The 15,532-nt window shown below is 40.0% G+C and overlaps 1 protein-coding gene and 2 pseudogenes across 2 annotated transcripts in view; all 3 read left to right on the top strand.

The window, feature by feature from the left end:
• GAREM1 (GRB2 associated regulator of MAPK1 subtype 1) overlaps positions 1 to 15,532 on the top strand; it is a 209,826-nt gene that overhangs the window by 175,856 nt on the left and 18,438 nt on the right. The gene's annotated exons all lie outside the window — the stretch shown is intronic.
• Positions 11,726 to 12,540, top strand: LOC140501190 (large ribosomal subunit protein uL16-like; annotated as a pseudogene).
• Positions 12,502 to 14,553, top strand: LOC140501189 (transketolase pseudogene; annotated as a pseudogene).

Here is a 15,532-nt window from a genome sequence, read left to right as displayed (position 1 = left end):
TCTGTAGCTCATTTTACAGATGAGGAAACCGAGGCAAACAGGTTGCCCAGAATCACACAGCCAGGAAGTGTCTGAGGCCAGATTTGAATTCAGAAGATGAGCCTTCACAAGCCCAGGCTCAACACTCTAACTGCCCAAATATACTTCTTTTAATCAAAGCTAAGAACTGCCTGAGCAGTTTACTAGCATCTTTCCAGATTGAGGAAAGAGAGAAAAGAATAACAATTATCTGTTGGTATTATGGCACCTGTTGTTCTTCATGTCTGTTCTGATATAGTTCTATCAACGGCGGTACCTGGTCATAGAGGAAGCGTGATTCAGAGAAACAGGTACTAAATATTGACCTTAAATCCCAGCTCTTCTAGCATGATAGAAAGAGTACTAGGTTTGGAGTGAGAGTTATTGATGTTCCATCCCACCTGTAATGCTTATTATTGAAGTAACTTTGGGGAATTCACTTAATTTCCCTTAGTCTCTCTTTCCACATTTGTAGTTGATCTCACTTCTGCCCAAGCCTGGGGCTTTCCTTACGGTCAGCCTTATAACACTGAATGAAAGAACTGTGACTCCTGATTGGCTGAGAGAATGGTGCACTTGTGATGTTACATACTGGCATGGAGGGAAACGCTTTGGCAAGAAGTTAAGGAGAGGCTTTGTAAGTTTATAAGAGGACAGTGCTAGACCCTTGGTGAAGGCACAGATTCCAACATCCAATATCTATCCGTGGCTCATATAGGCTGGCTGTATTTGTACTAGATAGATACATATTTTACAAGTGTAAATGGAGGAAGTTGGAGAAGATGACCTCTGAAATTCATTCCTGTTCTAAATCATTGATCTATTATCCATTCTCACTTCCTATGTCACCATGAGTGAATTACTTCTGCTTTCTGGGACTTGGTTTTTTTTTTCTCTATAATGAGGAAACTGGGCTATATGACTTTCCAAGATCTCTTCCAGTTCTAAGTTTTATGACCCTCTGAGCCCTGGACCTAGGAAATCCTGAATGTCTTAAAGTTATTATGTTCTAAAACTATTATGATTACAAGCAGTGCTACTTTCTATTTCTGAATATTTCCATCAGCCACTTCCTAGAGGCAGAGTAGACACTTAACAATTCTTGGATTAGGGCAAGAAATCCTCTCAGGAATTGTGAACTTGGCATTGTGATTTACCAGGCATGCTTAGGGAGGCAGGGAATCACCCCTGTCTGCTCAGATCTGGAAAGCCACTTCTACCCCATGTGACTTGAAAACTAGAGTAAGTGACCTCTGGAGGATCTACATGATGGCCGTCCTGGCTTGCCTCTGTGATGTCTGGGTTACTCATTTTGGAACTTAGCTCTTGGCAAGACAATGAATACTCATCACCATAGCTACCAAAGCATGTGGGAAAATATTTCAGTGTTGTCTCCTTTTTGACAGGTCAAATTAAAAAAGAAGTTAGATTCAGAAAACGTAGGGAACAGCTGAGAGTGTGACCTTGTTGGGAAAAAATGACTAAGAATCAGATGATAAAACAATTTAGTAGAAGTTATAAAATCCTCAATTCTTACCAACATGTGACTGCTGGACTTTTATATTTTTATATATTTATGAAATTTTTCAGAATTTTATTTTTAAATCAAATTTTATTTTTCCACAGTTACATATAAAAACAATTTTTAACATTCATTTTTAAAAATTGAACTCTCAATTTTTAGACTTGTAAGATAGTTGAGCTAAAAGACCCCTTATGAGATAAGTAATCTTATATGTTCATTTTACAGAGCAGGGAACTGAGGCATAAAAGTTAAGTGATTTACTCAGGTTCACACAGCTAATCAGGATTTGAACTCAGATCGTCTTGGCTCCAAATCCACTGTCCTATCTATGTTGCCACTCTCTGTTCTACTTTGTCATTGCCCTAATGTCACATAGCTGGTTTGTAGCTGAGCCAGGAATCAAACGAATATCTTCCCAATTACATTTAGCCTTTTTTTTTCTTGCTATACCACTGCTTCTATTATGGATTTTAGATATGTAGGTCATAGATTGTGAGGACAACAGACATACCTGATGCAGATCCTTTAGAAAAAAACCCTAAAATTTTAATTATCCGTTGTGATGATATGTACTGTATACTAGTTCCCCTGTTCTGTCAGTCATCAGTCTTAGGTCAGCCTTACCATCTCCTTTCTCCAGTCATTCTCCCAGGCTTCTGAATGCCACTAGATGAAGTAACAACACTGTGTCAGCTGAATCCATGACAAATTCATTTTATCTAATCTCAATTTGTCTTTCCTTGATGCACAGAAAAACTCTTATTATATTGATTGATTCTGTCCCATTCCCCTGGGTAACTATCATTTCCAAAACTTCTCTCCCTCAATGCTTTTGTCATGCCCATTCTCTCAGCAGAGTTAATCGGCAAGGAGGTGCAGTAGATAGAGTGCCAAACCTGGAGTCAGGACTTCAAATCCTGAATTCAAATCCAGCCTCAGACACTTATGCTGTCACCCTGAGGAAGTCACTACACCCTCTTTCCTTCACTTTTCTCATCTGTAAAATAAACTGGAGAAGGAAATGGCAAACCACTCCAGTATCTTTACCAAGAAAACTCCTAATGGGGTCATGCAGAGCTGGACGTGACTGAAACAACTATGTGTCAGGCCATGTGTGAGTCACTAAAATACAAAGAAAAAACGAAGAGCTCTTGTCTTCAAGGAACTTATTTTTATCAGGGGAAAATTCCATGAATGAATAAATTACAAAAAAAAATTAGAAGCTCTTAATGTTCCATAGAGCTACTTAGACACAGGGACCCTAGTTCTACCTCCCAGCCTTACACCATCAAGTGGATGTGAGAGGGCCATGGTAGACTCAACAAGCATGCTGTAACAATACACACATCTAAATACAAAACATATACCAACTAAATCAAAGACATTTAGGGCAGGGTGTGAGGGGGCACTGGGTGTGAGGGGGCACCAGTAAATAGCTAGGGAATCAGTAAAGCCCTCATGTAGACACTGACACTTTAGCTGAGCTTTGAAGGAAGCAAGGGACTGTAAGAGGAGGAGGTGAGAAAGGGATGTTTTCCAGACATAGAGATAACAGGTGGAATGCTGTGTGAGAGAAACCAAGTACTCCAGTTCTGCTGGACCTTAGAATACATGAAGGAAACGTAATGTGTAGTAAGGCTGGAAAGGTAAGCTGGTTTGTATTTGAGCCTAGAGGCTTACTTTCCTGAAAACAATCAAGGCCTTTTGCCGTGAGCACCCTTTTTTCCCCAACTTCATACACCATAACCCTCCTACAGCTTCATCCAATCTTCTTCCTTTTTTCAAGTATCTAAAAAAGAAGTGACACTGTCCCCAAGGCTGGCTCCTTTACCAATCAATCTTCAGCCTATAATCCTGGCAATCATTCTGTATGCCCATCTTCAGTCTCCCAGTATCTACTGACTCTTTTTCCTACTGCCTAAAAGAATGTTCAGATCTCTACCCTATCCTTAAAAAAAAATCCAATTATTTAAAGGTTAATTCATTAACCTTGTCCTCCCTCAAGCTTTTGTCATTTATCTCACCTTTCTTTCACTGAAGACTTCTATGGGACTTGTCTTTACTGCCCGACTACACTCTTCAACCCTTTTTCCAATCTAATTTCTAATCCTACCAATCTGCTTTCCAAGGTTGTTCATCTTCTCTTACCTGCTCAGTCTAATGTTCTTTCTCAGAACTCAACACTCCTTGACCTCACTGCAGTCTTCAGTATAACTGATAGTCTCTTTTCCCCTATCCCCATTCTCCTGAATTCTCTTTATCCTTTGTCATTTATAACTTTGCTTTTTCCTTAACTGTTTCACTACTACTTCTCAACCTACTTTCCTGAAACATTATTAATTCTTGACTCCTCAAAGAGTTGCCCAGGACTCTATCCTGGGCTATCTTGGAGATTTCACCAAATCTTACAGGTTTAATTATTGTCTCAATACACATGACCCCCACAGTTCACCCTCAAATGAACTCCAGTCATTCATAAGCTTCCAGCTAGATATTTCCTCCTGGATATCCTTTAGATATCTCAAATTCAACATGTCCAAAATAGAATCAGGTATGTTACCCACCTCACCAAACCCCCAGAATTAGCTTCTTTCTCTTGAGGGTACCATCATCATCCTAGCCATCCAGGATCTCAACTTCAGGGTTAGCTTGGACTCTTCACTGTCCAACCAAACCGTGCCAGATCAGTTGCCCAATCTTATATCAATAATACCTTTACACTATTTCTCTTCTCTGTGACTTTTTTCTCACATAGCCCCTGCCGTAGTTGGAGTCCTGATCATCTCATCTAGACTGCAGTAATAAGCATCCAAACTGATCGACCTGGCTTCAGTTTCTTTTGCACACAGTTGCATCACACCCCCTGCTCAAAAATCTTCAGTGCACCTGTTGCCTAAAAGATAAAAATATAAATTTTAGACTTTAGTCGCTCCACTGTCTGACTCCCTGTATTTGAGCCATATTCTGTGTAAATATAAGGCAAATATATACAGAGTAGTTAAATATAAGGGGCAGTTAGGTGATGCAGTTGATAGAGTTGATGGGGTCAGGAAGACTCATCTTCCTGAGTTCAAATCAGACTTCAGACAGTAGCTGTGTGATCCTGGGCAAGTCACTTAATTCTGTTTGCCTCAGTTTCCTCATTTATAAAATGAGCTGGAGAAGGAAATGGCAAAGTACTCCAGTATCTTTGTTGAGAAGACCTCAAATGGGGTCACAAAGAGTCAGACATGACTGAAAAACAACTGATGAACAACAGATTTCAATACAAGGTGGTTGGGGAGAGAAGACACTAGCAGTGGCCAGGGATTAGGAAAAGCTAAATGAAGAAAATGGTGGTTGAGTTGAATCCCAAAGGAAGAGGGGGGCTCAGTAAGGAAGAGATAAAGAAAGAAACATGCTCCAAGAATAGGGTAGTCAACTAGAATTCATTAAATGCCATGTGTCAGGCAGTGTGCTAAGTCCCAGGGATACAAAGAAAGGCTAAAAAAAATGTCTCTGCCTTCAAGAAGCTCACAAGATCAATGAAGAAGACAACATGAAAACAATTATGTACAAACAGGCTCAGAGGGAAAGGCCCTAAGATTAAAGAAGACTGGGAACTTTAACTGAGTCTTGAAGGAAGAAGCCAGGGCTGCTAAGAGGCAGAGATGAGGAGGAGGAGAATTCCAAGGTTATTGGCCCATGAGAATGCCCAGAATTGAGAGGCTATGTCATTTTCTTTCTTCTTTTTAATAAAAATTTTCCCCAAATTACATGTAAAAACAATTTTTACATTCAAGTTTGTTTTTAAGCTCCAAATTCTCTCTCTCACTACTTGTCTTCCTTCCTTCCTGAGTCAGTAAGCAATCTAATATACGTTGTACATGTGCAGTCTCATAAAACATTGAGTGTCATTTTCAAAGAACAGCAAGGAGTCTGGTGTTACCAGATCACAGAGTATGTGGAGGGAAGCGTGGTGTCAGTGAGGTTGGAAAGATAGGAAGGAGCCAAGTTAGAAAAAGCTTTAAGAGTCAAGCTCCGGCCTTTGGCTATTACAAAGGCATGGACAAGAAAGTCCTGTATGATGAACAGAGAAGCCAAGTTAGGCTGAATTGTAGAGTTCAGGAGGAATGAGACAGTCAGGATGAGTTGGGACAAAGGTAAGTAGGGCTTTAAAAGCTACGCAGAAAAACACATTTTATTCTAGAAACATTTGAAAGCTAGTGGAGTTGAGTAACTCAGATCTGGGCTTAAGGAAAATTACTGGGGCAGCAATGTGTAGGATGGTCCTGAGGCAGAGAGCCCAACAAGGAAGTTGTTTCAGGAACAAGTGATGAGAGCCTTAACTAATGTGGTAGCTGTGTTAGTTTAACAGAAGCTAAACAGAAGAGATGATAGCCGGTAGAAAATGGCAAAACTTGGCAGTTGATTGAATTACAAATCCTTACTTCCTATTCAACTCCTTAACCTATAATATGGATTGAGTCAGAACCTGGCATCTAGAATCGCTTGTAGATGCACACATTTCATATCTTCTACTTCCCTACCCCCCTGTAGGATGAGTGAAAATCGTCTTACCACTTGAGAGTTCTCAACTTGGAATCAGGGACATCTGAGTTCAAATCCTGTCTCAAGTACTTATTAGTTGTGTGGATCTAGGGAAGTCACTTAAGCTCTCAACCTTAATTTCCTCATCTGTAAAAAGGGGATCATAATGGCGCCTACCTTACAGGATTGTTGTAAGGATTAAATGAAATCATATTTGTTAAATGCTTTCCATCCCTGAAAGCATTGTATAAAGGCTAGTGGTCATTATCATTAGCATCAGTATAAGCACGATGGTCTATTAGGTAATGCATTACAAAGTAAGGCCCTTCAGTCACTTTTTAGAAACTATCTTTTAGGGGCATCATTGTGAACTGGCCTTGGAGTCAAGAAAACGTGGGTTCATGACTCACTTTTAACAAATACTGCGTGTGTAACCTTGGACAAGTTATTTTCACTTCTCAGTACCCCAGGCAACCCTAAAGAGGCCACGTTGCAGACTGAGTTGTTGAATAGTGTGATGAAGTTCCCTGCACTGACTGAGAGACTGATGAAGTCACAGTGCCAGATTTTCAAAAAAAATATATAAATTTAGTGAACAGCTGCTTTTCATGGTAGAACAAGATTAACAGAGTTCTGCCCTTGAGATTTTTACTGGAAGTAGAGATTTTTAAAAAAAAAGTTTTTGGAAGCATTGATTTGGAAGAGATGACTTAATACCAAATAGTTCATATTGCCCATTGAAATTTTAGTTGAGACTTAAGGCTTAATGAGATCAGTGCAATTAACTAAGAAATTTAGAGATCTTTCCCATCCTCCTGGCAACTGAAATGAAAGTCAGCTCTTGATCACAACTTTTCTTATCTCTAGAGTTCTCAGTTACCTGAGGGACCTTAAAAAAGTAGCAGGGTATGTATTTGTCACTCTCTCCTACAGGTGATCATCTTTGAGAGGGATTGTTTCCTTCTTTGCATTTATAACCTGGGCATTTAGCACACCTGCACATGAATAAATACTTCTTAATGGACTGAAGTTAAAATCAGAGAGACATTGCCTCTCTCCTAGAATGGTCAAGTGTGTCTCTCATTTTTGTAGTAAAGTGGATCCCAGGTTCAAAAATTGTTAATAAAACAAGTGCACAAAAGTCACTCTGTAAATGTTATGATAGCAGACTAAATGAATGTCTTTTGGTTTGCCGTTGTCAAAAATTCAACTTATCCTGGTTTGCTTTTTTGAACATAACTGCATTTTTTAAAGTAAAAGTCAGCTTAAAGACATTTTTCTCATGGTTGGTTTCAGTGGCAGGCCTTCTGCACTGAAATTGGTCATCCATGGTCAGTGTTTATTGTATCATGAAATGATGTCCCAAAAAATCTTTAATGCTTTTTTTTTCAGTCCAGTTCATTCATGTTTATTAGTTCCTAAGTATTGCCTCTATAACACTCTTATTTTCTGTTCTTTATATTCAGGAGAGAATCTTCTTTTTCCTTGCCTAATAGAGAGCAAGTATTTAATGATGCCAGAAAGCTGTTCAAAATTCTTAAAATAAATTCTTTTTTTGAAATGTTGTAAATAAATTCATATTTTGCAAAAAAAAAAAATCTCCATAGTTTAAACTCAGCAGTGCTAGCACATAGTAAAATATCTTACTAGATAGACCTCTCATTGATTCATTTTTTATAGCTTTAACCATAGAAATTTTGAGTTTTTAAGACATATTTTAATTTTAACTACTTTGGATGGAAAACTCTCCAAAGTACATCTCACAACTTCCATCCCTGCTTTCCTAAGCATAGCATGTTGAACCTAATTTAATATATTCATGATGATTCATAGTCATTATCATGTGTTATCATCTAATAATTGTACTTTGGAGCTGTTGAGGTGGGGAGAAGGGAATTGTTTATCCCATGATTACATATTACTTTACTTTTGGATTTTGTAACAGTTTTCTCTTCCATTGTTGTGAATTTTTACTGTTCTTGGTGTCTCTGCCTTGAACAGTCCTTCCCCCTCTTCTGATTTGTTCCTTCTAATCTGCTGTGGACTTGGAAACCAGATAACCAAGCTTGTTAAAATTATGTCTATAATAAGAGTAAATATTGGACTCTGAGTGAGTGCTGGAGACAGCGCTACTATTAGTAAAGTTCATGAGCTTTAGTGTATGGCTATTTCAGCTGTACAGGTTACTTTTTTCCAGAAGCAAAAATAGAGAAAAGAAAAAATAGTGATCATTGTAATATTCAGTCCTCATAGAGAAGCAAATTTTTGAAATTGATATTATGAGAAACTGACTTAATGTTCATAAAATATGCATTCCCTATTGAAAATTGATCCTGAATGCCACCCTCTCAGTCTGAATTCCTACCTCTTTTATGTAGTTTAGATCTTTGTAAAACTGATATTTAGAGAAGATGGTTGCCAAAGCTCTCAATAAAAATATACATAGATTTTTTCTTTATTACATCAGTGTTTAAAAATGTTGCTTTACCATGGAGTATAAATTCTGGATGGGTATTATGGATAATAAAATCCTGATAGTTTCCTGGATTAGACCTATTACAGTGGTTTAGATAATACAGTTTGAATGACTTCCTCTCAGGAAACATTGAAACTGGGGGAAAAAATGGTAACCAGGCACACATACTTAAGCACTTAGAAGGAATGCATTCTTTCTATTGGCTGCAAAAAAAACACAGAAGAAAATCAGTCCCCTCTTCACAAACCTCCACTGCCAGAGAAAGAACATTTATTTATGGCATTCTTTATCTGTTACAGCGTTGATCACAAAATTGGTGAGAGAGAGAGCCTCATAACTTATGCAGTGGCTAATTGCTAACATGAATGATGCCATCAGGGAAGCATCGAACGGCAGATTTGTCCACATAGGTCCTGTTTCTTTTCTGTATGGAAGTAGCAACAGCTTTTTCATTATTTTAGAAATAAATGCACATGTGCATGTATGCACACACACACACATGCACAGAAGTCTAGTTCTTGTTGAACATACCCAGGTGGCAGCATTTTTCAGGGGTAGTTTAGATTTCTTTAATCTGTGCATTTGGCTCCTTTATTTCTGGTTTCTTGCAGTATAGAAATTGACACATGAGCTGGGGGAACCTTTCAGAGACTAGTGCCCACTTTCACCTGGTGTGTTAGTGTTCCTTGACAACTGCCACCAATCTAAGCTGAGGCTCTCTGGGGGAAGGGAAGTGTGAATGTAGGTCGGTGCATATATGGGTGTGTAGAGGCAAATTAGGGCAAAGGTTCATTTTTTCTTAGGATCAATCCTCAAGACGGCAAAAAGTGCTAAAAACGGAAGAGTGGTAGATTTATAGGAGGTTAGATCCAAAGGGGACCTAGGTCCACCTCCACATTTTACAAATGAGAAAGCCTAGAGACCCTGTGAGATGGAGACACTTAACTGAAAGTTCAGGCAGAACTTTATGTCATTATCTCTTGGTAGGAGTTTGCTGCATGACCTTGGGGAGTGGGATAGCAGAGAGCTGCATGTGGTTCACAGCCCTGGACTCCTCCTAACTTCTTCCTTAACCTAAAACAAATGGGTAAATAACCAAATTTTCTTCAGATTTATAATAAGGAAGAAGCAGCACCTCATGTCTTGAGGTTTTCCCGTCATCCTATGACCAGACATTCTAGATCATTCTAACATGTATACTTCCCCTATGATATTAGTGGCTAACACAGTTCTGTAAGGCAAAGAAGCTTGCACAGCCTGTGAGATAATATGTCCATAATAAATCTGTATAACCCTGCTTGGCAGAGGGAAGGCTAATCTATTAGAATCATGGCTTAGATGAGGCATTGGGTAGAGTAGATGGGCATTTTGGAGAGGCAGAAGTAATGAGATATCTTCCTAAGTCCACATATCAAGCAAAATTACATTCGGAAATATGATGATTTCCTTCTTAATTGACACCAGATAAAAAGAGAAAGCTTTTAAAATAATTATATAACAGGCTAAAAGGTTAGGGGTAATAACAAGCCAATCTTTATAATGAGCTTCTGTGTTAGAAGTCAAAAGATAGTCAGAACTTCAAAGCTGAGATGCTTCCTGAAATATTGAAATTCATTCCCTTCAAATATCAGTTTCTTTGCAGATTATGGAAGGTTAGCAAATTAGGCTCCAGTGCTTTGTTGATGTCATTGTTTGCAGATGAACTTTGTGTTATTTTTAAAATCTGGTTGTTGTTCAGTGATATCTGACTCTCCACAACCCCATTTTGGGGATTTCTTGGCAAAGATGCTGGAGTGATTTCCCATTTTCTTCTCCAGCTCATTTTACAGATGAGGAAACTGAGGCAAAGAAGTTTAAGTGACTTGCCCAGAGTCACACAAATAGTAAGTGTTTGAAGCTGGATTTGAATGCAGGAAGATGAGTCTTTCTGATTCCAAGCCCAAGGCTTTGTCCATGGTTCCACCTCACTGCCTTATTTTTTTAAATGGTTAAATCTGATTCATTCCTGAGAATTTGATCCTATGCTGATCCAGAGCAAATAAGCCTATTGCAAAGACTAGAGTTTATACAGAAGACCTGAAATAAGCCAAGAAATAAACTACCTATTTATTTTGGTAAGATATTTACTAAGTAAGTAAGTTCTGACTTCTACATATGTGATTTTTTAAAAGATCTATCCAAACCTATCCAGAGATCTATCCAACAGATATCCAAATCTATCAAAATGATCTATCCTCCTCTTGTTATGGTATCCAGTGGCCCATTCTAAAGATGAAATGATAAGACAGAGAAGCTAAAATAACAGCCAAAAAGTTGCTTTCCATGACTGGGCTCCTGACCTTCCTTCACATTAAGTCTACTAATATTAGGAAAATAATTAAAACAATAACAAACTTCAGCTCTTCTCACCATCTTTCTCAGAAAGTATCCTAGCAAAATGTTATCCAGATCCTGAGAAAGAACTGATGGAGTCCTAATGCAAATCAAAGCATCTTATTTTCACTTTCTTTATTTTTTCATGATTTTTTTCCCTTTTGGTCTGTTTCTTTCATAAAATGACTAATATGGAAATACGTTTTATATGATTGCTCATATATAACCTATGTCAAGTTGCTTACCATTTTAGGGAGGAAGGGAGAAAAATTTGGAACAAAAAATTTTTTTTTAAATGAATGTTAAAAATTATCTCTACATGTAATTGGGGAAAAAAATACTGTGGAAGGAAGGAAGAAAGAATCCTAGTCATTTAACCTTTACAATTAGGATATGATATTAATTGTTAACCCTAGTTTTAAGACTAGGAAAGCTAAACACTGAAGAACATAATCCTAAAGTTGTTCAGTGTTCTCTTGGTGTAGGGTTAGGTAGAATTCTTGGCTCATCATCCAGGATGATCCATTTCTACTATAGTATAGTATAGTAACTATTTCATAGAAGTTAATCTAGCAAGATGCCACATGTTATAAAATACTAAAGGTGAAATGTGAAGTCCTGGAAAAAAGTAAACACATAGTCCAGGAGTGGAGACCCTGCGGCCTCGAAGCCACACGTGACCTTCTAGGTCCTTGGGCGAGGCCTTTTGACTGACCAAGTTTTACAGAACAAATCCTTTTATTAAGAAGATTTGTGCCCTTTCCCTGTGGCGAGGTGAGCGCGGCTAGCGGTACCCTATCTCACTCCGTGCCTCGGCCCCGGCACCGAAAGACACCCTTGTTTCCCTTCTCACCTTTGCCTCAGCCCCTCCTGGCACTGATGCCATGGGCTGGCATCCCACTCTTTGTTATAGGTATTGTAAAAATAAGCCATACCCAGAGTCCCATTTCTGCAGAGGAGTTCCTGATGCCAAGATACGAATCTTTGACCTTGGTAGAAAGAAAGCAAAAGTGGATGAATTTCCATTGTGTGGCCACATGGTGTCAGATGAATATGAGCAGCTGTCATCAGAAGCCTTAGAGGCCGCTGGGATCTGTGCCAACAAGTACATGGTGAAGAGTTGTGGCAAGGATGGCTTTCATATTCGTCTGCGGCTATGTCCTTTTCATGTCATCTGCATCAATAAGATGTTGTCCTGTGCTGGGGCTGATAGGCTCCAGACTGACATGTGAGGAGCCTTTGGGAAACCCCAGGGCACTGTAGCCCAGGGCACTGGTCAAGTTATCATGTCGATTCGAACCAAGGTCCAGAATAAAGAACATGTGATTGAAGCTTTGCGTAGAGCCAAGTTCAAGTTCAAGTTCCCTGGACACCAGAAGATCCACATCTCCAAGAAATGGGGTTTCGCCAAGTTCAGTGCTGATGAATTTGAGGATATGACAGCTGAGAAGCTACTCATTCCTCATGGCTGTGCGGTTAAGTATATCCCCAACTGGGGCCCCTTGGACAAATGGCGGGCACTCCACTCCTGAGAAGTGTGTTTCTATGACATCTACCTTTTCTAGCAGGCATAAATAAATTAGCTACTGCTATAAAAAAAAAAAAAAAGACTTATGCTCTCCCTCCCCTTACTGTTTGGCTCCCCTTCTCTGCTCACACTGGGCTCAGGATCCACACCAAACCTGCTTCACCATGGAGGATTACCATAAGCTGGGCCAATAGAAACTGCAGGCACTGAAGGACACCGCCTGCACATCAACTCCATCTAAGCCACCACCATGGCCGGATCAGGCCACCTCACATCATGTTGCAGTGTGGCTGAGATTATGGCAGTCCTCTTCTTCCATACCATAAAGTATAAACTCCAGGACCCCAGGGACCCCAGTAATGACTACTTTGTGCTCTCCAAGGGTCATGCAGCTCCCATCCTCTATACAATCTGGGCGGAGGCTGGCTTCCTGCCAGAGGCTGAGCTATTGAACTTAAGGAAGATCGCCTCCATTCTAGACTGTCACCCAGTCCCTAAACAGGCCTTTACAGATGTGGCTACTGGCTCCCTGGGTCAAGGGCTTGGGGAGCATGTGGAATGGCCTATACAGGGAAATACTTTGACAAAGCCAGTTACCGTGTCTGTTGTTTTCTGGATGATGGGGAGGTACCTGAAGGCTCCGTGTGGGAGGCCCTGGCCTTCCCAGGATTCTACAAGTTGGATAACCTGGTTGCAATCTTTGACATTAACCAGCTGGGCCAGAGTGACCCAGCACCGCTACAGCATCACGTAGAAGTGTACCAGAAACGATGTGAATCTTTTGGGTGGAACATCATAGTCATGGATGGACACAGTGTGGAAGAACTCAGCAAGGTCTTCGATCAGGGCAAGGATAAGCCACTGACTGTCATTGCAAAGATATATAAGGACAGAGAAATCTCAGGTGTGGAAGATAAGGAAGCTTGGCATGGGAAGTCCCTTCCAAAAACATGGCAGAACAGGTCATTGAGGAAATATACAACCAAATCCAAAGCAAGAAGAAGATTCTAGCTACCCTCCCCAAAGAGTATGCCCCCACAGTGAACATCGCCAACATCCGGATGCCATCTCCCCCAAATTTCAAACTTGGAGACAAGCTAGCTACCCGCAAAGCCTATGGCATGGCCCTGGCCAAACTTGGGCATGCCAGTGACCGTGTGATTGCCCCAGATGGGGGCACCAAGAATTCTGCCTTCTCAGAACTCTTTAAGAAGGAGCATCCCAATTACTTCATGGAGTGTTTCATAATAGAACCGAACATGGTAAGCATCGCCATGGGATGTGTCACACAGGACAGGACCATGCCTTTTTTCAGCACTTTTGCTGTCTTCACCAGCGCCTTCAGTCAGATCCATATGACAGCCATTTCTGAGAGCAACATCAACCTGTGTAACACACTGCGGGGTGTCCATCGGTGAAGATGGTCCTTCTTAGATGGCACTTGAAGATCTTACCATGTTCTGGAGCATTCCCCAAGGGACAATCTTTTACCTGAGTGATGCTGTGGCTACTGAGAAAGTGGTTGAGTTGGCTGTCAACACAAAGGGCATCTGTTTCATAAGGACCAGCCACCCAGACAATGCAGTCATTTACAACCACAATGAACACTTCCAGATTGACCAGGCTAAGGTGGTTCTGAAGAACAAAGATGATCAGGTGACTGTGATTGGAGCTGGAGTGACCCTCCATGAAACCTTGGCAGAGCAGCTGAAGGAGGAAAAGATCAACATCTGGGTGCTTGATCCCTTTACAATTAAGCCCCTGGATAAGAAACTTGTCCTTGATAGTGCTCAGGGCCACCTAAGGCCATATCCTCACTGTGGAAGACCATTACTATGCGGATGGCATAGGAGAGGCAGTAGCTGCAGCTGTCATAGGTGAACCCAGCATCACCATCACTCGCTTGGTGGTTGCCAACGTCCCCAGCAGTGGAAAGCCAGCAGAGCTGCTGAAGATGTTTGGCATTGACAAGGATGTAATTATTCAGGCAGCCAAGGTGGCCTTGTCTTAGGCCTGTCTGAGATGATGCCTGCTGGTGATTCTGAGACCAAAACAAGGAGAAGGGAAGAGAGAAAGAAACATTCCTGTACTTGGAGATATATTTGTTTTTATTGAGAATCAATTAAAAATAAAAATAATTTTTAAAAATGTTTTGAGAAAAAGAAAAAGATTTGTTCTATAAAGTTCAGATTCAGTGAAAGGACTATACTGGAGGACCTAGAGGGCCACCTGTGGTCTCAAGACCATAGCTTCTCCATCCCTAATATAGTCCAAGGAGTGGGATCATGAAGAATATCCATTTTCCATTAGGAAAGTATAAGAGGTAGTAATCCTAAGATTCCTTAAATCACCATGAGTTTGGGGAGCTGGAACTCCTTTGTTTTAACGTAGACCCTGCCAAATGATAATGTTCTGTGACCTTAGGCAGGCCATTTAACCTCCATATCCTCATTTATAAAATAGAGATAATAGCATTACCCTTTTTTAAAGAGTTATCTTGGAAATTCTGGGTGCCCCCAAAGTGCACCCCCCAAAAGTGGTACAGTTTTAAGCTACTAGAAATAAGAGCACAATCAACTAATGGATGCCATATATGTATGAATATATATATTGAAATAGTGATCAACCATCCAAGCATACTTTGAGTACCTGCTGTATACTCAAGAATGGTATAGTGATTTAATAATTTACCGTAAAACTTAAGAGATAAAGTTACAAGTACTTAACTTGTTTGCTTCTAGAAAAAGTTGAAAAACTAAACTTAGCATAGGCAGAGTATAAATTGCTATCTGTGCTGCAAGTCCTCCATTCACATTCAATTAGATCATTCAATAAGCTTTGATTAAATGCCTTCTACGTGCCAGATACTGAGAAGTACATAGTGAGAGAAATGAAATTATTCCTGCACTGAAGGAGTTTAGATTCTTATAATACGTAGAGTTGTGGATTACCCAAATTTATTCCCATTTATCAAAAAGGAAAAAAAAAATGTCACCCAAGTTTTACTTAATTCACTTAGTATTCGAAGTTTTGCCATTAAGACCCTTGTCTAACATCACAATACTGGTGGCATAGCTGTTAT

The sequence above is a fragment of the Notamacropus eugenii genome, chromosome 4, assembly GCF_028372415.1.
Source record: "Notamacropus eugenii isolate mMacEug1 chromosome 4, mMacEug1.pri_v2, whole genome shotgun sequence".
NCBI classification, from domain to species: Eukaryota; Metazoa; Chordata; class Mammalia; order Diprotodontia; family Macropodidae; genus Notamacropus; species Notamacropus eugenii.
This window is presented reverse-complemented; position numbering and strand designations above follow the sequence as displayed.